Source organism: Triturus cristatus, chromosome 4_1 (assembly GCF_964204655.1).
Source record: "Triturus cristatus chromosome 4_1, aTriCri1.1, whole genome shotgun sequence".
In the NCBI taxonomy this organism is placed as follows: Eukaryota; Metazoa; Chordata; class Amphibia; order Caudata; family Salamandridae; genus Triturus; species Triturus cristatus.
This window is the reverse complement of record NC_140585.1, coordinates 1,174,477,438-1,174,500,936: the sequence shown is the minus strand read 5'-3', so window position 1 is coordinate 1,174,500,936 and position 23,499 is coordinate 1,174,477,438. Positions and strand designations below refer to the sequence as shown.

General features: G+C 39.6%; 1 long non-coding RNA gene across 1 annotated transcript in view; it reads right to left on the bottom strand.

The window, feature by feature from the left end:
* LOC146856287 (uncharacterized) overlaps nucleotides 1-23,499 on the bottom strand; it is a 75,795-nt gene that overhangs the window by 7,134 nt on the left and 45,162 nt on the right. The gene's annotated exons all lie outside the window — the stretch shown is intronic.

Here is a 23,499-nt window from a genome sequence, read left to right as displayed (position 1 = left end):
TTATGCTACAAAGTTGCCCAAAAGCGTAAGAAGCACTCGGACCATCGTGGTAGCTGATTCGCTTTTAATGGTATAGACACCTCATGCACAAGATAAAACAGCGATTGTCTGTTCTGCCTGACGCGTTTTGTAAACACTCCCTCAGAGGCTCAGCGGACTTCTGTCGTGCAGGTGCGGTAACTCCCAGCAATTTAATAGCACGCCCTCAAATGAGCAGTCCTTTATGGCACTGTGCTGAGCCATCTTGGAAGTTATAGTCCCGATCAATTCACAAATGAAAGCACTCTATTGAAACTGTTCGCAGAAGGTGTTCTTATTTCAACACTTTGGCTCCACATTTACAGCTTGAGGAATATCTCACCTCATGGCCCCCTTAGGATAGCAGGGTGGTGCACTCATGGCGGCTGGGCCGCCACCCATAGATTATGCTCCAAAGTTGCCCAAAAGCGTAAGAAGCACCCGGACCATCGTGGTAGCTGATTCGCTTTTAATAGTATAGACACCTCATGCACAAGATAAAACAGCGATTGTCCGTTCTGCCTCAGCACAGTGCCATAAAGGACTGCCCATTTTAGGGCGTGTTATTAAATTGCTGGGAGTTACCGCACCTGCACGACAGAAGTCCGCTGAACCTCTGAGAAAGTATTTACGAAACGCGTCAGGCAGAACGGGCAATCGCTGTTTTATCTTGTGCATTAGGTGTCTATATCAACAAAAGAAAATCAGCTACCACAATGGTCCGAGTGCTTCTTACGCTTTTGGGCAACTTTGGAGCATAATATATATCAATCAATCAATCAGGGGATTTGTAAAGTGCGCTGCATACCCGTGAGGGTCTCAAGGCGCTGAGGGGGAGGGGCGCCGCTACTGCTCTAAGAGCCAGGTCTTGAGGCGTTTTCTGAAGGCGAGTAGGTCTTCAGTCTGACGTAGGTGGGTAGGTAGGGTGTTCCAGGTCTTGGCGGCGAGGTAGGAGAAGGATCTGCCGCCAGAGGTAGTTCGTTGGATGCGGGGGACGGTGGCGAGTGCGAGGCTGGCAGAGCGGAGCTGGCGGGTGGGGGTGTGGAAGCTGAGTCTGTTGTTCAGGTAGGCTGGTCCGGCGTTGTGGAGTGCTTTGTGTGCGTGGGTGAGGAGTTTGAAGGTGATCCTCTTTTCGACGGGGAGCCAGTGTAGGTCTTGCAGGTGGGGGGTGATGTGGCAGTGGCGGGGTACGTTGACGATAAGTAGGGCGGAGGCATTTTGGATGCGCTGGAGTCGTCGTAGGTGTTTGGCTGGAATTCCGGCGTAGAGTGGGTTGCCGTAGTCTAATCTGCTGCTGACGAGGGCTTGTGTTAACGTTCTTCTTGTTTCGGCTGGGATCCATTTGTAGATTCTGCTAAGTGTGCAGAGGGTGTTGTAGCAGCAGGAGGAGACGGCGTTTACCTGTTTGGACATGGAGAGGGTGGAGTCGAGGATGAATCCTAGGTTGCGTATGTGGTTGGTCGGTGTCGGTGCTGTCCCCAGAGTGGTCGGCCACCAGGAGGCATCCCAGGCTGAGGGGGTGGGTCCGAGGATGAGGACCTCCGTTTTGTCCGAGTTCAGTTTCAGGCGGCTGCTCCTCATCCAGTCGGCGATGGCCTTCATTCTGTCGTGGATGTTGGATTTGGTGGTGCGTAGGCCCTTGGTGAGGGAGAGGATGAGTTGAGTGTCATCGGCGTAGGAGATGATGTTGAGGTTGTGGTGGCGGGCCACTTGTGCGAGGGGGGCCATGTAGACGTTGAATAGCGTCGGGCTGAGGGAGGAGCCCTGGGGGACGCCGCAGATGATGTCGGTGGCTTCGGATCGGTACGGCAGGAGGCGGACACTCTGGGATCTGCCGGAGAGGAAGGATGTGGTCCAGTCGAGGTCCTTCTCTTGGATACCGGCTTCATGGAGGCGAGTGGCAGACCGTGTCGAAGGCGGCCGATAGGTCCAGGAGGATGAGGGCTGATGTTTCGCCGTTGTCTACTTGGTGCCTGATGTCGTCTGTGGCGGCGATGAGGGCTGTCTTGGTGCTGTGGTTTCGTCTGAATCCGGATTGGGACGGGTCCAGGAGGTTGTTGTCTTCCAGGTGGCGGGTCAGTTGCATGTTGACGATTTTCTCGATGACCTTCGCCGGGAACGGGAGCAGGGAGATGGGCCGGAAGTTCTTGATCCGATTATAAGGGATAAAATGCCAGCTACCCCCCTAATTACATATAGGAAGGCGCCAAGCACCAGAGATTACATAGTCAGCAGCAGTCCTGAAGTAACAAAAAGTACCAATTGGCTGTCCAACTGTAAAGGTTTGGTCCGCTGTGCAGTCTGTAGGGCATGCCAATTTGGTGAAAGCAAAACGTCATATTCAACATCATTCAGGGATCGACCTACGGTCATAAATAAATTTCTGACCTGTAAGTCTGAGTTCGCCGTGTATGTGCTGGAGTGCTCTTGTGGACTGCAGTATGTGGAGAGCACAAAACTGCAGGTCCAGAAGAGGATACTCCAGAACCTGCAGGCCATCACCAATACAGATATGACTTATCCGGTGGCCCGCCATTTTGAAGAGGTCCATGCTAGTAGTTTGGACCATTTAAAGTATTACGTAATAGATAGCGTTCCCCCCACAAAGAAAAGGAGGAAATAGGGAGTCTATTTGAAGGCGACTCGAAACAGAATACATCCTAGAATTAGACAGTAAGAGCCCGGATTGGCTCAACACGACAGAAGACTGACACACCTGGTTCTAGTCACAGCAAAGTTAGTTTTAATCGTTGTGTGGTACACAACAAGAACATACAAGAACATCATTTTACCCATTAAGGTTTTAGAATGTTGAATCTCATCCCAAAATCAATTTCTCTCTTTAGTGTAGTTGTAATACATGGGCTCATGTAACAACACACTTTTTTTGCACTAACAGCACTTTATAGGGGTGTATTAATAGGCACTAGCTCTTTCAAAGCACTTTTTGTACATACAGGATATTCACAGAACAAATAAACCAACTGTCTAATAGGACTAAGAATGTTTACAAACAATTGCTCAACTTGCACAGAACTATTGAAAATCATGATTTTATTATTTTAATCACATCATTTTAAAATAATGTATTTATCCAGCTTTAGAACCAAATGCTTATTCTGCACAAGGTTAATGATGTATTGCTTTTATAATCGTGATTTTAAGCATTATGCTTGGATTATGAACTGTGTTTAGAGTGTAGCGTGTAGAGACTAAACTCTGCACATATTGGCGTACTGTATTTATACAGGTACAAAAAAGCAGTTGTATGTACAGGGGTTTATTCATTGAAAACATATACAACATGTTTCTAAATATTTATATATTAACAGAATGGTTCCTTGTAAATAGTTGTGATTCCTTAAATGTGCAGTTATGGAAAACAGATGGGTAGTCTGTTTTCTTGATTCATTCGGCAAAATAAGCACTTGTAACTTTAAATACAGGGAGAAAACTGAAGTATGTCATGTGATCAAGGACCCAAGTGGTTCGAAATGAGTCATGGCGGCTATGCACAAAAAATCAAACAAGATTGCAGTTACAAAGTGGAGTTTGTGACTTTTTTTGGTTCCGAGAGAAGCAGTGAACTGGTTGGAGAAAGGAGAACGGAGGATATATATATATATATATATATATATATATATATATATATATATATATATATATATATATATATATACGCAATATACACACACACACACACAAACACACCCACACACACACACACACATACACACACACACGCACGCACATGCGCATGCACGCACACACACACACATATATGTCTCATCAATTTGAAAAAATATAAGTGGCACTCTCCTTGGATGAATAAACTGTTTATTCATGCCATCACCTCCTCCTATGCGTTTCGACCAACAAGGTCTTGATCACGGTAGTAAACACAGTCCTTTTTTGCTTTCCATTATTTATACCGAATCACCACTCCACCCATATGAGGCATTGTGGGATCAGTAGTTCAACTTATAAAATTCAATTATAACTTCATTGAATTACACATTTTTGATGGGTTCGTGTGATACATTGCAATACCCCTATGGTTGCTGAGACAAGGTGTGAAGTCGCTGCCACATACATGTATATTCTAGTGTCTGTCTACATTACATACTTCTGACCTATCGGTCATCACATGATTTTACATTAAGTATGTTGTTGCTACAGGTAATGTTTAGTCATGACTAAGTGTCCCACTTTATTTTTTTTGGCTTAGTGCCGAGTTTACTGGCAATCACGTTATATATCATCGCTCTACTCTTAGGCATATTGCAGAGATCACCTATCCACATAAAAGTATATTACTACTGTTACTCATATGATCAGAATGAATTGAATGAAATTAAAGACAATGTTAGCATTGGGTAATTGCTCGGTTTTAAACAACTGTAACGATCCTGGTTCCCAGCAGACAACACCTCATTTGCCTTTGAATGCAAACAATTCCCTTGAAGAGGCCGTTCGGTCTCATGGGTTTGCAACCTTGTTCAGAGAGTACATTGGGCCTAGTGGGGCCGGTTTAGCTTCATGCACTTTACTATAAAGTGCGCTAGGCACTATTCGTGTGTCGGGCGAATGGCACTAAATTCCACTCCTTCCCGGTTCTACGTCTGCCATCCCTAGAATTCAACCTGCGCATGATGCAGCTATCCATGAAAGACAAGAGTAAGCAATAAAAATGCTGCATTTATTGAGTTTTCGTAGTTTCATGTGTTATGAGAATGCAACTGTACTGGCCTTCACGTTTAGAATTTTTTCATTAAATTGATTGTATCACTCAGTTAATAATACGCATTTAGCGTATCTGCCTGGGTCCTTAATATTGACAATGCCAGCATGTAGTTTATTTTTTTTAAAAAAAATTTCACAACAGATTTTATTGTTGACAGACAATAAAAGCCCAGGAAGATCCAGGGCATAGCATCACATATACAATATGACAAAAGTATAGATGTCAACGTTTTAATTGAGTCCCTCTGAAACATGAGGGTATATTAAGCAAAGTGTGTAGAAAATGCACATTGAAAACCAAAAACAGACCTGTCACGTGACCTGCACATCCTACATTTATGCGGAATGCTAATTGTGATAATACAGTAAATGTACAACCGGACCTAGAGCCTGCACCCAATATGAAATCAACAGGGCAAATCTTCAATACTTCGCGCAGGGGAAACTGGTTCAAGGTAAAGACCACGATAATCGGCCCACCGCTTCCATATTTTCGGGTGTTTCAGGGGCAGTCACGTGCCTTAAAAATTGGAATTTCACGCCCCATGGAGATGTAGTTTATTTTTATATTTTATTGTATGCACTAAACTAAAGTATGGAAACATGCTCTTCAGTCATATGCAAAAAATTCTGAACTTTCATTAAACTTACAGATACGTTTTCTGCTTTGGAAGAGCAATCACATAGCAATAAGGAAAAAATATATGTGTTTTATATGTTTACATGTTTATATGTTTACATTGTTTTGTGCCGCAGGAACAACATACTCCAATTGATGTTCGAAGTTTGCTACAAAAGTCAGGTGTAGGGTGTGGGGAATTAGATTTCAGACTGTGGAGATGTTATAATCGATAAATCTTCATCTCTGAAATTCTATCAACATTAAACTGCTTCATCTGTGGGCGAAATTCCATGTAAAAATTCACACGCATTTTTATCCCAGATTTTCCCCACCAAACCCAGAGCTAACATATGGCAAGGTATTCCATTTTGTTTCTGCTACAAAAGCTACATTTTGAGGACTTCTCTACCCCTCTTTTCTTCAAAACTTCTCCCACTTAAGAACTCTTTACTTAGCCGGCAAATTCAGAAGTTTTATGGGGCATATTATCAAGCATGGCGTTAACATTTTCGCCGCTTTAGTGGCAGAAAACTGCCGCTAAAGCGGCGATAATGGGCTTGATAGTATGCCCTTGAGAATTCCAATAGAAGACCATGTTGACACCAGAACATGGGCTTCTATGGGAATTCTCAAGGGCATATTATCAAGCCCATTATCGCCGCTTTAGCTGCAGTTTTCTGGCGCTAAAGCTGCAATAGTTTTAACGTCATTTCTTGATAATATGCCCCTACGTTCTTCCCCAGTGGGTTAATGATAACGGGACTCCTGTTAATGTGAGCTTTACAAATACACGTTATGTTAACCAAATTTGCTCACCTTGGGCAAAATATCAAATCAACGGTAATAGAAATTGTGATGTCTGTAAATAAGGGGTACAGCTATCTCTGGGTGCAGGATATAGCAGTTCTGAGGGTCACTGTGCATTGCTGTAAGGGGGAAGACCTCTAAGCAAGGAGCGATCTTTTGCATTCATTGTTTCTTTTAAGTAAATGTTCTGAATGGATGAGTGGAGACCACAAAACAATTCAACGCCACTACATTAAGCGGTGTAGACCAGAAAAAAAATGTGTACCCAGAAAATATATATATACAAATACTACTCCTTACTGAATACATTACTACAAGCCAGACATTCTATGAAACAAATCTTACAAAAAGTATGGTCTATGCGTGACAGTACTATGTAGTGTATTCATTGATGAATTTGTTGAGAAAAAAAATGCAGAGGCTCAAAGTTGGGTTCAGAAGCGCATGGCCAATGCTACTGTGTCGAGGGTGCCACATACCAAGCCTGCGATTTTTTGATTCCACTTAATGCCTTTTTAATCCACCATCAGACACTGCCAGCCCCTTTATCTCACTGGCAGGTTCTTTTTAATGTCTGCTTCCTCCCTTTGTCACTGTTCTTTATTTTGTCTGTCTCTTCCTCTTTCTTTACCCATTTATGTTTTTCACTCTGTTGCTCTGGATCAAAGTCTGTTGAGAAAAAATACGTGCCGGTCCCCAAAAATGAGTGTGGGTGGGCCCCACCTGCAATTACCAGCTCAAATTAAGCACTGAGGGCCTCATTTATGGCTTGTTACGCCTCACCTCAAGAGGTGTACGGATTTGATGCTTCCCCTGGTTTACATCACTTGGTAAATCTGGGGCAGCTTCTAATTCCCTGGGTGTTGCGTGGGAAAACCCATCACAACGCTCATGGAACGCCTCCTGGGGGCGGAGTAAGCTATTTGTTCTGCATCGCCTCACTCATGATTATGAAGACACTTAAAGCCACGCAGGGTGGCTTTGCGTGGCTTAATAAATCTTTATGAGAGGACTGCGTCAAGCATGTACCACTTTACGTGGTGCAAAAGTGATGCAGGGCTGTCATAAATATGTCCCTGAGTGTGCGACGTCGTGGAGTGCGTAAATGCCTTCTCTAGTTAAGGCCGCGTGAAGTTATGATAAGGGCACCCATGGTGTGTGGGTCCTTGTGTCAAGGATACCGTGCCAAGGAAAGCAATGCTCAGCACACATGGACAAGTTGGATAGGTCCAACATTTCCAGCTTTCAGTTTGCAAGTTAAAGACAGTGCTTAATTTGTGCCAGTGGTTTCAGATTATGGCATAAACATTTGTTTTTGGGGACCACAGCTTATTTTTCATCATCAGACTTTGAGACAGTGCAAGAAAGCAAACGTAAGAAAGGGAGAGAACGATCAATTAAAACACAAGAACACAATGACAAAGTGACAAAGAGAATCAAGAGGAAGTGAAAGAAGCATGAGGTAGAAACAAGACAAGGCACTTTGGTATTCAATAATACTGGTTTTAGGCAGCACCAGAGTAACACTTTGTGATGCTTTGTGTTACTTTCAGGCAATCTTCCAAAGCAAGTTGCTCTGGAAAGTAAATTAAAAGAAAAACATTTGGTGCAGGTTTGCGTCTCTTTTGTGAAGAAAACCCAGAGTAAAAATGTAAATCTGCCCCTTGGGATGTTAAATCAACCGTTGTTCCTGCGGTCAGGCTAAAATTTGACTTAATTCTAGTCTGAAAGCAATGATGAAAGCCCAGTCCCAGTAGTAAAATCACACTCTGCTGTAGTGCCTTACTGTGAAATTGTGGAAAAAACTACCACTGCATGCACCTTAAAAAAAACCTAAAGCATTGTTATTAAAACATTTTATTAAATATTTGGATTTTACTAGTTCCTGTTCTTAAGTTTTTTTTAACGTTTAGAATATATGGAAACATGCTTAAATGTGAATTATTTTTTCTTGTGTTCGCAATTTTGATCAGAGCTCCAATGTTTCTGTAATTGGAATGATAACAGCTTCTTAGGTCTTCAGTGCATTTTTATACTCATGGATCTCCGTCTAGTGTCTGGGGAGTGAATACAAAATTAGAGAACTCTGTCCTGCAGGGCATAAGTGGTCGTTCAATCGATGTTCGGCATGTTGTACGATTTGCCGCCATCCCTTCTAACCCACAGGGAATAAAATGAAAGACGCCGGCTGTTTTTGGGAGAAAATTCATTTTGCAGGAAAAAAACAATTGCCCCCCAAATGAGGCACATGTGACTGGTCACGCTTCCCTCACATTGCCCTCAAGAGACACAATCGTGCCTTATGCATAGGTTACGCTAACAAAAGATCCACATGGCAATATTCAAGTGGTATTTGGATCTTGGCTTCATTCATAGCCTTCTGTAAGAGACCACCAGGGCTAACTGGATAACATCACTCTGTTACTGATCAACCCAGTCTTCAAATACGCCTATGAAAAGCAGCAAACCCACTTCAGGTAATACAAAACTCAAGTAACGACACAAAAGCACGCTTTCTCTATGGCAGACCCCACACGAGACAAGAAAATAAGTGAAATTTTCACATCTCATGTGTCCACGCAAGAGAGTGATTATATTAAATCAGCTCTTTAGTTACCCTTGTAACTGGACATGTCTGACCAACAACCTCCACGGATATCGTGGTACACAATGCAGGCATACTTCATGCCATACGACTTGTCAGCAAACACCCAAATCTAGAGGAACTTGGGAGACGAAAGGCTGAAGGTCTACCCTACACTGCGAGACTTCACGGTACGGCATCAACTGTGCGTACTTTCTTAAGTCTCGCCAAGTCTATCCTACCTCCTGTTCCCATCATCTGGAAAACTAGCTGTCCCAGAAGAGCAGGATTACCTCTACATCCCTCATCCTGGTATTCAAGACAAATACAGAGCTGGCATCTCCTTGTCGCATCAGTAACCCCTCCAGCTACACTCCCATCCTCTCCGCTGGTCAGTAGCCCAGCTCTCCTTGCAGATTCCATTCCATCGCAGTCAAAGCATCCTTCCACCAGAACTCGGCCCACTTAAACTTAGAGAAATTAGCTTAATCTCTCTGCATTTAAGAAGGTCCTCGATTAAATCTCAGGATACAAGAAAACCTTAATCGATGACTCTAGCCCCTCATTTTGCTAGTCTTGAAATTAGGAACAACTTAAGCAGCCCTGGGCTTCCCCAGCCACATCTAGATGGTGTCTTTGATGTCCTGGAAAGACCATGCCAGTTATCAATCTCCACTCAACTCATCCTCCTGGGTTTGTGGAATGGTCATCTTGTTTGATACTATACAGTGGTTTCCCTTCTAAAATAGAGCAGGGGCCGGGTAAGCGTGTAGTTTTACAGAGATGAGAATACAACCATCATCACCTGAAGCACTTGAAGGGAAGCCTTGTTCACACTTTTTTTTCGATCTGGCCTTTGAGACAGTTTTACTTTCTCACTAGACTATTGTTTCACCCAAAATCATACATAATATACATAAAGGGCCTTTGGGTCAGCAGACTTCATCCATTGGTGTGTTAAATTGCCACTCATATTTTGCTCCGCCCACGGCAGCAGGCAGCATGTGGCAGAGGGTCTGCCCACTTTATCAACTGGCTCCCATCACGTTGAGTGGCTACACAAAACCTGTGTGCATTTTTCACACCTAATAATAGCCCCTTTCCCATCAGTTGTAAAGCTGGTTCAACATGCACACTAATTTTATTTATATTAACTTTAAAACGGCTGCTATTTATTTTGCCTGCACCCCATATAAATTTAATTTTGGAAAGCGTTTTATTGATATTGTAATATTGTAGCTGCCTTGGTAACGCTAGGTAAGGTGATGATTTTTACTTATCCCCTCGACACAAAATAAGAAAAATTTTACGGAGCCGTTGTATGCCTAGTGCAGATGGGACTTTAAATAAATATTCATTTTATGACATAAATCTTACCAACTCATCCGTAAAAATAAAGTCCCCACTCTGTGCTGGGTACATAGTGATGAACCTTTGAGGCAAGTAGGAATTAATCAGAAGCTGCAAATCAAAACAATCTATTTACCATTATAAATTGATTACATTTTCATGGGAGTCGATAATGACATTTTTTATGATAGTCTTTCAGTAAGTATTTCTTAATCGATAAATTTTCACAATGTTAACTAAAGCATCAGTACAATATAGAACAAAGCATAAAGCGTGTTTCATAAAAATAATTCCCTATCCTTAATAAGAGGAAAATATCAGTTGGAACTCATACAGAGCTCCAGGTTCAAGATGTGAAAGCATACAATTTAGAGCAATTCTAATTCTAATTCAGTCAGATCTTCCCATAAAGAGAGCTTCAAGAAACCCAGTAGAGTCTTAGAGCAGCATAGGTTCAGGCACGAATAAATGAATGGGTTTCTCAGAATAACTTTGAGAAGCATCTCAGATAAGGGCTCTGCAGAGAGTCTGGAAAAAGGTCTGCAAGCAGAAGATCATCCTGCAGGGAAGAGGAGTTGGCCTAACGGCTAGGGCGCTGGACTTGGGTGACTGGGTTCGAGTCTCGGTAATGACGCTAAACATCCTGTGATTCTGGGCAAATCACTTAACCTCCCCATGCCTAACAAAGAATGAATGTGTGTCCTAATGTGACGTAACTGGTGCTATGTTAAGCGCTCTGATACCTGGTTGGATTCGGGTCAGTTCGCGCTATATAAAACTCTGCAAAAAAAAATTAAAAATTCGTCTGAGCCTACTCTAGGAACACACACTATTATAACATCTCATATCTATCATTCCCTGAACATTGTTTCCAACTTCGTTCGGCTCTTCCAATCAACACACAACGTCATCATGGGAAAAGGACAGCTTCCATCCTCTAAACAATGCATACTAAACATTTAATACAATTAGTAATACAACTATCAACTTGGTACTGGTTCTCACCATCGATTTTTACTACAAGACAAAAAGTTCAGGGTCACATCATCTTTATCACAAATGCAGTCAGTCCTTTCTCGCACATTCTGAACAACAAAATGCTATTCATGAAGGAACATTCTACGGAAATTAAACTAAACATTTTAATACATTATTATATTCGATGAACTTAAGTATGTGTGAAGGCTAAAATATATCAACTATTGGTTCCTTTATGCTCCTTTCAGCATATTTGTATAATGGAGAGTTAACATTTAAAATTCACCACTTATGCCAGGGTAAAGAAAAAAGTGGAAAATGCTTGCTAATGTCTTGTGACTAAATGCACGCTAATATGGAAGCCTTGTGCTCCCATTTGTCTTTACAATTTGGGGGCATATTTACAAGGGCTTTATCTCCGCTTTTTTGGCTTAAAAATATCGCCCTATTTACAAGAGGGTGCTAACATGCATAATCGCATGTTAGCACCCTTTTTCCCAACGACTCACTTTGCATCTCTAATGAGATGCAAAGTGGGCGTCACTGGGCGTTCCCCGGATGGACTACCTTGCAAATATCGCTGATGTTCACATCGCGATATTTACAATGTAGTCCACATGATTTTAGCACACGTTAGATTTTGGCGAAAACGGCTGTTTTCGCCAAAAACTAACGTCTGCTAAAATCCAGACTTACCTATGCTTTACATAGGGGGTGGATTATGCTGATACGACCACAGGGTCATATCAGCAAGGTTATCGCCGTTTTGCAGGGAACATCGCTGGAAAACCAGCGATGTTCCCTGCAAAACGGAGATATCCTTGCTATCCCTGGAATTGTTATTGCCCTGGAGAACTGCATTGTTAATAACGCGCTACCAGGGCGATACATTCCAGAGATAGCCTGTGATAAAAAAGTTATCGCTAAGCACGGCCAGCGATAATTATCGCTGGCTGTTGATAATATGCCCCTTGGTTTCTCGATTCAGGCCTAAACGTTATTTCTACACGTTAATTTCATTCAATTTTCATTTTAAATGAAGCACTTCTGCATGCTGATTCTTAAAAGCTATAGATAGACATTGCCAGTGTGGTGGTGTGGCTATAGATGCTCTTCGCATTTTACATGAGGACCCTAGCCCATGCCTTATATGTGCAAGAGTGTTTGGCCGCTGTGGCCATGTCAATGATTACCAATGCCATAGGGTCTGATATTTCCTAAAACAGAATAGCTATTGTTGCTCCAGAGTGCAATCTCCAAGTTTAATGAGAAACTGTAATTGGTCCCGGCATTTTGTGTTTTTTTAACTTTTGAAAATGGGAGATTTTTTGCACTGCCTTGGATTATCCATATTAGTGAGCTTGGTCACCATTGAGTTCTGTTTCCTCCTCACTTGGTGGACCTTTCTAGATCTGTCCATGCAGCTGTCATCCTGCCAGCTGGGTCTGGTTGTAATACATCTGATATGATTTTCCATGGACATGTTCTTGGAAAGGTCTTTTAAAAATTTTAAGCATGTTGAAAGAATCTTTAACACCTGGTTGTAAAGAGATGTAATTTTCGTGCTTAATTTACTAATGGGAGTGGTTATGAAAGTTTGTAAATGTGTAGCTCTGGGGACAAGGAGACAAAAACAAATCTACATCATCTATTCCTGTTATACGCCATATAGAGTACATATCAAATTCAGGTGATGGAGTCACGGAGAGACCATAAAAATCTCTCCCATTCTAATTGCGGCATTGAAGTGTATTGGGACCTTCGTGCTCCACCTTGTCTTTCTTCTGCATTTGGCTTCTGAGGCTTTTGAAAGTATGTTGGGGAGACTGCACCATCAGTTGAGGATTTAGGACGTGTCCCCAGCTCCTAGATACCGATGTTTGCCACAGGTACAAGAAATGTGCTGCACCATTTCTGCTCTGGAGTGGCAGATCCCAGTGCCTGCATTGTTTGTCAGTACAACACATCACTTGCGCTTTCAAGCACTGCCTCCACTTGACATGAATTGTATGTTCTCAGGGCTGGCATTTCATCCCAAATCCCTAAGAGGAAGTTTGTGGCAGTCAGAGGTTTTGTCACTGTCCCCAAGTGTCAGATCTCAACAGCAAGGTACATCCTCTGCTGCCATTCGTTCCATATGTTTGTGCCCAAGAAATATAGTGAAAAAGGTCAATGGTTGAACACCTTAGCTATGGAGGAGAGATCTTGGAGTGAGCCACTCAAGTAAAATGACACTCATGGAGATGGGGTAAAGTTGAAGATGCGCGGGCTAGGAGAAACAAAGTCAGTGAGGTATCTCTTCAGGAAACTTTTCCTCACCTAAACTGTATTTAATGTTTATCTCCTACCCTTTTCACTTATGTCATGAGTTTTTATGGCATTACAGACAGGCCTAGAGCTAAAGCTATCCATGGGGTATCCGTATTTATTGTTGTCATGAAAGGATATATGGCTACTTTAATTTGTTATCTGTAAGTATGAATTCTTCCAATCCAATGTCATTGTTTTTGTACAGATCCTGGAAATAAACTGCATGGCTCTGGAAGAAGGCACAGCTTCTGTGAACTTTTCCTCAGTTACAGGATTCATCATCCAAGCGTTCTCAAACACCCCTCAGATGCAGAGTTTCCTCTTCTCAGTGTTTTTCCTCATGTACCTCTTTGCTGTGATTGGTAATCTCCTCCTTATCTTCCTCATCACTCTGGACCGCTGTCTCATCCAGACACCTATGTACTTGTTCCTTAGAATCTTTTGCCTGGCAGAAATTGCCTTCATATCTGTAACTCTGCCAAAGATGTTGACTATTCTGTTGGTGGGTGATACCTGGGTATCCCTTGCAGAATGTGCTACACAGATGTACTCTTTCTTATGTGTAGGAACCACAGAATGCTTCCTTCTGACTGTCATGGCCTATGACCGGTATGTAGCCATCTGTTTACCACTACACTATGCCACTGCCATGACTATTCAAAGATGTCATTGGCTGTCATTTGGCTGTTGGATGGGTGGTCTTGCCTTTCCTGTGGGTCAAGTGACCTTTATCTTCAGTCTGCCATACTGTGGGTCCAATGTGATTGACCACTCCTTCTGTGACATCTCACCAGTCTTGGCTCTGGCTTGTGAACGTCCTATCATGAACCAAGTATTAATCTGGGTAAATAGTATTGTAATTCTCCTCTTTCCCTTCCAGCTGGTGCTTGTTTCCTATGCCCACATCCTCAGAGCTATCCTGCACATGCATTCAACTGCAGGTAGGCGCAAGGCTTTCTCTACTTGTGGTTCTCACCTTCTGTCAGTCACCCTGTTCTATGGGACATGTTCTGCTACCTACTTCAGGACCAGCCTGGGACAATCAGGAGAAAGTGATAAATCAATGGCTCTGCTCTACTGCGTTGTTACACCGATGCTGAATCCAATGATCTACGGCCTGAGGAACAAAGAAGTAAAGAGAGCCCTATTGAGATTAGTAGACAGAGGGTCAGCAGGAGGGAGGGGGAGACCATGAGTGTTTATTATTGTATAAATCAGCAGCAGAATAATATTCTGTTTACTCTTACTAATAAATTGGAAACTGACCCTTGACCATCATCTGTATCATTTAGTTCTCTTCCCCTTTACCCTTATTCTCAATAAAGTCTAGTGTCGCTAGCTCTTGCTCATAAACCATCTCTATCTTTTCAACTACTTATTGTAATTAGGCCCATTTTCTGTCATACCTCAATTTAGATCTTATGTAAACGCTCCTGGATCAGAGAATCTTACCCAAAGTAAGACACAACAGAGCAGAGCTGACCGTATGGCTTTACGACTCCTTATTCATACTCATTCTGTCTTCAAGACAACTCTTTAATACTCAAACTGAGTTTTTGAAACTGGAATAAAGGCATGCAGCTCTACAGGGAAAGCCTCCACCAATCAAAGATGAGACCCTGCCAAGTCATGAGTGAAGACATCCTGGTTCCTCTGCATCTTTGCCTTCACCTATGTGAGCCCTCTCGCATCCAGGGAGCTTGAAACCCTCACTGCGTTGATAATACACAGTTCAAACAGCAGGGTGTGTAGCAGCATAACTTAAGCTGCACCCCTTATGTCAAGAATATACATTTATATACTCATATACAGTATTTATATTATGGGTGGTCAGATCTTCTAGATTTTTTATCTGTGGAATTCCGTGGAGTTACATAAAAACTCCATGGAATTCTGCAAGCGGTAGAATTTTGACACATCTCACTGCTCATGCTGATTTTTATCACTGGGATTTTGTTATGCAATCAGCAGGGATGACATCATGTGCCGGGCCAGAGGGCGCTGCTTCTTTCTGGCACTCAAGTTGATTTTCTACTCGAGTTGCAGCTTTCTCAATGCGAACAGTAGCCCCACGCTGAAATATCGCGCCAGGACTCATCCTAGCGCTTGATTTTCTCGCTCGTGCTCAGCAACTTAATGTAACAAGCATGGGGAACCACCTTTACAACGCAACTTTTACAACGCTATGCTATTACAACGCATTTTTTACAACGCAAAAACTTTTACAACGCATGCTTTCACAACGCGTGCCATTATATGGTAAGTACTGTTACAACGCATATACCTTTACAACGCATTATGTGAAAATGCCTTTACAACGCATTCATTTACAATGCATGGCTTTACAACGCAAGATGTTATATGGTAAGTACTTTTACAACGCATATACTATTACAACGCATTTTTTTTCCGGATGGATAGTAGTTAAATTAATACTTGAGTATTTTAATTATTTATAATAAAGCAATATTAATTATTAAAAAGTGAGTAGTTAATTAAAATATTAAGACTTGAGTATTTTGTCTAGTAGTAATGTTTGGTTGGTTAGCAGTTAAATTAATACTTGAGTATTTTAATATTTATACTAGGCCATTTAGTTTAGTAGGAATGTTTTGTTGGATAGTTAAAAAACTAAAAGATTTTTAAAATATTAAAAGTTGATACTTAATAATTACCAAATTTAAGAGTTGACTATTTTTCAAAATTGAATGTGTTTTTAAAAAAAAAAAATGGAGTATTTAATATTATAATTTAAATGAATATGAGTGAGTACCTAATTTAAAATACTAGAGTATTTTTATTACATATGAAAAGACTATTGTATTTATAAGTGCAAAAGACAGTGCCCTTTTTTAAAGTAATGGAAGAGTTTTTTTGGTTTAATTATTATAAAAATAATATAATTTAATTTTTTAAATAAAAAAAAATACTATAAAAATTAAAAGAGTAATATATTTACAAATTTATCATTAATAAAATTTTAAAATTAGTAAAAACATTTATAACTTACTTTTTGTAATAAATTCCCACGCTTTTCCATTGTAGTCTATGAGCGTTTTTGTCCTTCATTTATTTTGGCAGCCTTAGAATATACAACCCGCGGAACAAGAAAAGAAGGTACAGAAAGTGAAGTAAGAGAAAGTTTTGAAGGGAAAAGACAATAGAGTCAAGGTAAGGAACATATTTAGTTAATTTACATTTATTTAATTACAATATTGGTGTTTATAAAAATTATTTTAAAATAATGACAGTAAACAATTTTTGATTTCACATTTTTATTTGTTTTAAAAATCATGAAAAAAATAAGCATATTTTTCATAAATTTTTCAAAGTAAGTTTGAATTTTATTACAAAATATATATATTTTATTTACATATATTAACATTTATTTACAGTAGAATTTAAAAAAGTAGTCCGCTATAAAATGAGATGCACGCGATGACGTAAGGACGTGAGCGTCGACGTAATTCGCCATTTTGCAGAGCATCGGAGGAGGAAGCAGCAGGAAGCTGATCTGCGTCCAGGTAGGAAATATTTTCAGTTGATATTATAGATTAAAACTTTAAAAGGGATACATATATAGTTAGGAAAGAATAAGGGGAGGTTGCGGGAAAACTAATTGATGTCTTAAATGTTGTTAAACATGTCCACATTAAAGTCATTAATGCATGCCTATGTCGGGTCGCTAAAAGTTATTTATTTAGTAATAAAAAGTATGTAACTCTTACAAAATTAAAAGTTACTGTTCAGACAGTTGATTTTTTCATTTACGAAGTAAAAAACGTACTATCGATCTTCATTTCTAAGTTCAAAAATTGTGCGTACTTGTAAATTTTGTAAATGAAAATTGAAATACAAATGATGATTCAGCTGCAAAGTGCATTTCGGAATATGGTTTGATTTGTATATTATACATCTGTTTGAAATTTGGTGATTGGTTTTGACGGTATTTAAATTGGATTTGTTCGGTAATTTGAAAAATGGAGTTCCGATAATGAAAAGTGGTTCAAATTCGATGGAACAGTTAATTTGTACTAATTGGTTTATTTTGGAGGAAATGAAGATTTGATTTAAATAATAAAAAAAACCCGACTTGTTTGTTTGAAAAAATTTTTTGAAAAAAAAATTTTGTATGCCAATTGAATTTTAAAAATTACTAAAATTTAAAGCAAAGCAGGAAAGTAAGTACATTCATTGTTTTAAAAAGAAAGAATGTTAGAAAGATTTTCCAGGTAGTCTATAGCCACACACAACGAAAACTGTTGCAGAATTGCCAATAGTCTCTCAGACATTTCCCTTGTTTTGACTGTTACTCGTGGGTTTAGACTACCTGCGAGTGTTTGTGCTATTCTCATTTCTTGGAAACTTTGCTCCTTCTTCAAAGTTTCCAAAAATGAGTAGAAGTTAGGATGTGGTTTTCCAATTGTATGATTGAAGGAGTTATGCCACCCCTCAATGGCATTGTTTGTTTTGGCCTCTCCCTCTAAACAACTCGTGTAGCAGTTCCACCACTCCACATGGAATCGTGGCTTCCTCCTGCGACCCGATCTGCTTAGGTGTCCAATCCATGTGTCCTCAAAATAATTTAGAATGGGTGCCAATTTTTCCTCGTTACTCGTATAATAAACAGATTCTATAATTGCAGTGTAGTACTCGTCCACACTATCGGGAGGAACAAAACAAAGTGCAGTTAATTTTTTAAGTTCAAACTGTAGTTTGCTATCCCGAGAATATTCTGCAACTAGGGATGTTTTCTGTAGTTTACGCCAAAATGCCTGCGAAAAATGGAAGAAACATCCCTGAATTTGGGTATCCGTGTACGTTTTAGTGATCACATTGATCATGCTCAATTCGAAATCAATAATTATTTTTCGAGGACTTGCAGATGTTTTGCTTTTAATCACTGATAAAAGTTCAGTGTATGTTGCAGAAGTCTTATCAGGTAGCAAACTATACACTAAGGGAATTACACTATTGTTAATTTTAGCATGTATAGTGTAAATTTGAGTGAAAGGATGGGGTGTACTTTTAAACGTCCCATCCATCATCCAAATTTCACTACTTTCTAACTTAGCAAGGTTACGTGGGGTACTAAAAATTAGAATACGTTTCTGAGGGTTTTCGTTGTCATGCAGAAGGAAAGGTTCATCAGAAAAAGAAATAGAAAGATCATGAGGAATTCTAATGTCAGAGAATGTATGTGGTGTAGACAATTGAATATTACTTGCCTGCTTTTGTCTCTGAATAATTCTTCTCAAATTGGGTATTATAGGCATGTTACTAGCAACATGACTGGGGACATGCTGTGCAACCTCCCTTAAAATTGATCCTGTAGAATCATTGGAGGTGCTTGCAATAGCTTTCATCTCATTTATTGTCTCTCTGATTTCTACATCCATTGCAGAGGCAGAGTGGTTATGTTCTGTGGTTTTCACAACCAAATTATCAACAGTAACCGCTCTGCCACTGCAATGGGTAGTGTAGTATTGCACGCACCTCCAATGATTTCTAGTTAAACTTATTCTTTCCTTACTATATATGTATCCACCATGGTTTAACAAATTTTTGCCCTTCCTGGATTTAAGGTAGTTGGCTGCTCCAAGGCTAGACATTATCTGAAAAAAGGAGAAAAGTAAAAAAAATTAGCATGATATAATTTACGATTTTCTTACAACATAACTTTTACTCTATCCAACACTTTCCCTACTGATGCACCTTCATGGAGTAAGAATAGTAAATTGTTACCCCTACACTATCCAACACTTTCCCTACTGATGCACCTTCCTGGAGTTAGAGTAGGAAATTGATACCCCTACACTATCCAACACTTTCCCTAGTAATGCACCTTCCTGGAGTTAGAATAGTAAATAAATACCCCTACACTATCCAACACTTTCCCTACTGATGCACCTTCCTGGAGTTAGAAAAGTAAATTGATACCCCTACACTATCCAAACCTTTCTCTACTGATGCACCTTCCAGGAGTTAGAATAGTAAATTGTTACCCCTACACTATCCAACACTTTCCCTACTGATGCACCTTCCTGGAGTTAGAATAGTAAATTAATACCCCTACACTATCCAACACTTTCCCTACTGATTCACCTTCCTGGAGTTAGAATAGTAAATTGATACCCCTACACTATCCAAAACTTTCCCTACTGATGCACCTTCCTGGAGTTAGAATAGTAAATTGATACCCCTACACTATCCAACACTTTCCCTACTGCTGCACCTTCCTGGAGTTAGAATAGTAAATTGATACCCCTACACTATCCAACATTTTCCCTACTGATGCACCTTCCTGGAGTTAGAGTAGTAAATTGATACCCCTACACTATCCAACACTTTCCCTACTGATGCACCTTCCTGGAGTTAGAATAGTAAATTGATACCCCTACACTATCCAACACTTTCCCTACTGATGCACCTTCCTGGAGTTAGAATAGTAAATTGATACCCCTACACTATCCAACATTTTCCCTACTGATGCACCTTCCTGGAGTTAGAATAGTAAATTGATACCCCTACACTATCCAACACTTTCCCTACTGCTGCACCTTCCTGGAGTTAGAATAGTAAATTGATACCCCTACACTATCCAACACTTTCCATACTGATGCACCTTCCTGGAGTTAGAATAGTAAATTGATACCCCTACACTATCCAAACCTTACCCTACTGATGCACCTTCCTGGAGTTAGAATAGTAAATTGATACCCCTACACTATCCAACACTTTCCCTACTGCTGCACCTTCCTGGAGTTAGAATAGTAAATTGATACCCCTACACTATCCAACATTTTCCCTACTGATGCACCTTCATGGAGTTAGAGTAGTAAATTGATACCCCTACACTATCCAACACTTTCCCTACTGATGCACCTTCCTGGAGTTAGAATAGTAAATTGATACCCCTACACTATCCAACACTTTCCCTACTGATGCACCTTCCTGGAGTTAGAATAGTAAATTGATACCCCTACACTATCCAACACTTTCCCTACTGATGCACCTTCCTGGAGTTAGAATAGTAAATTATACCCCTACACCATCCAACACTTTCCCTACTGCTGCACCTTCCTGGAGTTAGAATAGTAAATTGTACCCCTACACCATCCAACACTTTCCCTACTGCTGCACCTTCCTGGAGTTAGAATAGTAAATTGTACCCCTACACCATCCAACACTTTCCCTACTTCTGCACCTTCCTGGAGTTAGAATAGAAAATTGTTCACCTACACTATCCAACACTTTCCCTACTGCTGCACCTCCCTGGAGTTAGAATAGTAAATTATACCCCTACACCATCCAACTCTTTCCCTACTGCTGCACCTTTCTGGAGTTAGAATAGTAAATTGATACCCCTACACTATCCAACATTTTCCCTACTGATGCACCTTCCTGGAGTTAGAATAGTAAATTAATACCCCTACACTATCCAACACTTGCACTACTGATGCACCTTCCTGGAGTTAGAATAGTAAATAGATACCCCTACACTATCCAACACCATCCCTACTGCTGCACCTTCCTGGAGTTAGAATAGTAAATAGATACCCCTACACTATCCAACACCATCCCTACTGCTGCACCTTCCTGGAGTTAGAATAGTAAATTGATACCCCTACACTATCCAACACTTTCCCTACTGATGCACCTTCATGGAGTTAAAATAGTAAATAGATACCCCTACACTATCCAACACTTTCCCTACTGCTGCACCTTCATGGAGTTAGAATAGTAAATTGATACTCCTACACTATCCAACACTTTCCCTACTGCTGCACCTTCCTGGATTTTGAATAGTTAATTGTTACCTCTAAAGCATGGTACATATTAAAATCTGCTGCACCTTACAATGTTGCTTGAAATTACCTTTTTCTTTCGAAATTGCTTTTCTTGCTGACTCTTGTTCAGTGGTATTGGTGTGTAGGCTTGTGTAGACACTTACAAGGTGATTTATTGTGGAATCGATAAATAAATGTCTGGAAAAGTGAAAAAGAAAAAAATTTGGAAACAGAACGATGTTGAGAAATGTGTTTTTTAAAAATTTTCTTCAAAAATCGCACATGTGATATAAGTTGCAGCACATAACAATTTCCGTAATGCTAAACCATCCTTTAGACATGAAATAAAATTCTGAAATGGGGAAATGTAATCATAACTGCATTGATTTTTTTTGGAAAACTTTACCAATGTGATAGTTAGTGTAGTATTTTTAAGGTTAAGAATCCGTGCTGAAAATAAATACCTTGTTTCGTAGAACTCGCTTTTCTGGATGAGGTGGCTGAAGATGATTTCCTTTGTTGGCTCAAGATTTAAGTTGTGATTTAAAGTTGTTTTCTTTGGGAAATAAAAAGAGGAAAAAAAAATAATTAACGGTGGTTACAAATGTTGAAACTGAGTATCTTTAAAATTATACTGACATACAATATACCTAGTACTACATGACACTGTCCTAATCAATGCACCTTACTGCAGTAGAAATAGAGATATGTACCCCTACACTACACAGAAATATCCCTAATGTTGCTCCTTCCTAGAGTAGAAATAGTATATTGTTTCTCTAAACTATCCATTAGTTTTCAAATTAGGTCCGTTCGAGGAGGAATAATTGCAAAAGGAAGGATTAATAATGTATAGTATTAAAAAAATGGAAAAGGTTACATACCTTTTCCAGTGGTTTTTTTGTTATCGTCCCTTTAACCTGATGCTTGTAGGAGGTTGAATTTTTTTGGGGGAAAAGATGTTCACTGTTGGAAAAATAAAAAAAAAATAATTGTTCCATTGTCAACGTTGGTTAGAAAAAAACAAAAAAAAAACAACACTTTTGTAATATGAAAAAGGAGTATGAGTAACATTTGGTGAGAGTAAACATACTACACATTTGATGTATTTTTCAAATAAAACATAACAGGTAATTACGAAACTATTACTAAATTAGTAAAATGCAGAACATTCATGGACTTAGAATACAAATATTTGCCCTAGTAATATGAAACGCTTTTGCAGATGTGGTAACTAACTGAAGTCTTATTAGAAATTGTTACTCCAGCATCATGGTAATTTTTCGTTTATTATGTGGTGAGATTGAGTAATAAAAAAAAACACCTTTGCCAAACATGACTTTAGGAAATTTTTAAAAATAAATTTTACAAGTAAAACCATTACACATAAATAACATTTACCTGAACAATTGAGTTTGTCAATCGTTAACGTGGTGAGGATGCCAAAATAGGTGCAGCTTTTGTGGAATGTCAAAATCTTCCGATTTTCTGGTTGTGGAAAATAAAAAACTTGTTTTAATTTTGACTTTAATTTTGTTGATAATATATTGGAAACATTACATTTGTAAAGTTTTTATTATTAATTAAAATTATATTTTTGGTGGGTTATGAAAATATATTTTTCTAAAAACTAACGTTTAGAAATATATTAATAACTTACTAGTAGTTGTTCTGCTGTTATGCTTTCACGAGTGAATTCTGTGCTCTCTTTCTGAGGAGGTTGCAGTGCAGGTGACAGAGGGTCAGCTTATTACGTCTGCTCTCTCTGCTAGTTGATAATCAACTGAGTGCAAAATGGTGTCTCCCTTGTATTTATAAGTTTTACTCTGTGTCACTATTAATTTTTTAAAAAACTGCGTTCGATGTGTTTTTTTTAATGCTTTGTTTTACTGTGGAAAATGATAATTTAAAAATGCTTTTTAACAAATATTGTTTTCATTCATTTGCTCCGTTTTGGCATCCATTTTGGAACATGTCTTTTGGTATTGTTTACATAGAAACTGTGGTAGGACAAGTTTTACAAGTGAGATGGGTAAAATGGCGCCTATGTTTTTTTGTGTTATGTTTCAGTTGGTTTACTTACTTTGCGATCTAATCATGTTAAAAATGTGTTTGTTCTGTTATTTATTGTTTCGTTTTTTTTTAAAAGCTTAGTAATGTGTGAAAACGGATTTTTTTGGGGAATTTTGAGTATTAATTTTAATACTCGAGTATTAATTTTCATACCCGAGTATTAATTTGGTAATGCGTTTCAGACGATTTACGTACAGTTCTTCTCCACGTTTTAATACACTTCC